The sequence below is a fragment of the Berghia stephanieae genome, chromosome 9 (assembly GCF_034508935.2).
Source record: "Berghia stephanieae isolate SIO BIC M18660-M18661 chromosome 9, UCSD_Bste_1.3, whole genome shotgun sequence".
Lineage (NCBI taxonomy): Eukaryota > Metazoa > Mollusca > Gastropoda > Nudibranchia > Aeolidiidae > Berghia > Berghia stephanieae.
The window spans coordinates 45,766,995-45,769,494 of NC_088368.1; the positions used below are offsets into that span (position 1 = coordinate 45,766,995).

At 41.3% G+C, this 2,500-nt stretch overlaps 1 protein-coding gene across 1 annotated transcript in view; it reads left to right on the forward strand.

Moving 5' to 3' along the window:
- Positions 1-2,500, forward strand: part of LOC144979259 (uncharacterized) — a 122,889-nt gene that overhangs the window by 113,400 nt on the left and 6,989 nt on the right. The gene's annotated exons all lie outside the window — the stretch shown is intronic.

Genomic DNA, 2,500 nt, shown 5'->3' on the forward strand with positions numbered 1-2,500 from the left:
TGCAAACAAGTTGAAAATGAATGAGTCAAAAACAGAAGTGATGATTGTGGGAAATAGAGGGCAGTTGAAGGTGAATGATGGTCTTGAGGTGTTGATTGGGGGTGAAAAGATCAAAGTTTCAAAGACTGTGAAAAATTTGGGTGTCTATTTTGATTCAGAAATGAAAATGTCAGCTCACATTTCTGCTCTCTGTAAATCTTTATACTTTCAATTGAAGAAAATCAGTTCGATCCGTCAGTATATTGCAATTGGAACATGTAAAACATTGGTTGTTTCCCTCATTTTTTCGAAACTAGACTATTGTAACTCGCTGCTTGTCAACTTGCCTCAGGCTTCTATTAAACAATTGCAACTACTGCAAAACAGTGCAGCAAGATTAGTTTTTGGCAAAAAAAAATTTGATCATGCAACCCCTTTGTTGGCCTCTCTCCACTGGTTGCCCATTGAAAAGCGCACATATTACAAAGCAGCGTGTCTTGTTTATAAGTGTTTGGCTGGTATAGCACCGGCATATCTCACAGATCACGTGGTCATGTGTAAATTTGAAAATTACACTTTAAGATCATGTAATGACCAAACGAAAATTTCGGAAAAAAGATCAAGAACAAAATTTGGTGATAGATCGTTTGCTTGTTTCGGCCCCAAGATTTGGAATGAACTACCACGTGGTCTGAGGGAGTGCAAGTCTTTACCTACTTTTAAAAAGAATCTCAAGACACATTTTTACTGTATTTGTTTTTCTTGACTCTATATGAATCCTTGATTTGGCTATGAATTGTTATTGTTGTTATTATTTTATTTTTTTTATTTTTTTCACTTAAAATTGATATTTATATTGTAAAGTGCCCAGAGCTTGTGTTTTACACGAGAATGAGCGCTATATAAATGTGTATTATTATTATTATTATTATTAACGATGATATGTCGCCTGTTAGGCGATATTACACATTTTTTTCCGACAGAGACAAAGCTGTAAACGGTCAGTTACTCATTTTTACACATGAGTACGGTGAGAGAATGTGAGTAAAGAACCTTTTTTTTTTCTAAGGGCTCAACTATGCGTCGAGCGAGGCTCGAACCCAGGACCTTCCTGCCGGGAAAGCGAGTGCCATACCACAAGACCAGATAGCCCGACCAAAAATATATTAAACAAAAATAAAAGAAGAAGAAGAAATCTCCACTATAACGATTAGAAAGAAAAAAACCCTCAAGTTTCGTATTTGTGACTGTAGTAAATGGAATGCCCACCACCTAGTCCATCTCGACTCAATTGGATTCAGTAGTCTGATGTCACGCAGCCCGGCAACGGCGGCCATCTTGGTTCTAAACAAAGAAAATCATTACTTTTTATTCTTCATGCTGGCTAGAACTTTTCATATGCCTTGTGATCAGAATGTGTAAAAGTCAAAACACGATCAAATTTATGTTTTTTTCCCCTCTGGATACGCTTTTATGCCCGCCGGGGAAATATTTTATGCGGGAGTCCGTCATTGTTCCGATAGTTTAGAGCCAGTGTTACTAAGTTACCATGCGTCATTAGGAAGGAAGTAACGTAGCGACTATTGAAGAGTATACCGCTGTCATTAGGTGGGTCACATTTTAAAGCATGTATTCATTTCCATCCGGGGGTAGGGGGAGCGGGATGGGGGGGGGGGGGGTCTGAGAAATTCAGTTGATAGAGCCCTCGCTTCACATGTAAATGGACCATGATCGGATCCCATGTGTAGCGCGGCTGTGTGGTCTAGTGGTATGACACTCGCTTTTAGATCGGAAGGTCCTGGGTTCGAGCCTCGCTCTCGGCGCATAGTTGAGTCCTTGGGTCTTGTGGTATGACACTCGCTTTCGGATCGGAAGGTCCTGGGTTCGAGCCTCGCTCTCGGCGCATAGTTGAGTCCTTGGGTCTTGTGGTATGACACTCGCTTTCGGATCGGAAGGTCCTGGGTTCGAGCCTCGCGCTCGGCGCATAGTTGAGCTCTTGGAAAAGGCTCTTTACTCACATTCTCTCACCGTACTCAGGTGTAAAATAAGTACCTGGCCGTTAACAGCGTTGTCTTTGTCCGAAAAAATTGTAATATCGCCTAATAGACGTCATGTCCCGTCCTACATGTTAAATGTTGCTGTTGACCAGGGACCCCTTGTAAAGCGCTTTGAGCACATTCAGTGGATATTGCGCTATATAAAGCTCAATTTTTTAGTCGAGATTGTTTTCTGACCACCTCGCCCCCCCCCCCGTACCCCCCACCCCATTCCTTCCACTGTTCATCCAGCAAGTCTCCACGGATATCTTTCTCTATTAAATCTGGTGAAAAAGCAATTTTGAGATAGAATTGCGTCCTATCCAAAGGATAGCAAGCAATTTATTTTTCCGGTTCACGCTATAGAAACCGAAAAAAAAAACACCAGCTCCATTGAGCCTAATGGCATGGCATGACGGACATTTTGTTATAGATGGAATGAAGTTGACGTCATTCAGATTTTTTTTTCCACACCACGTTTATGA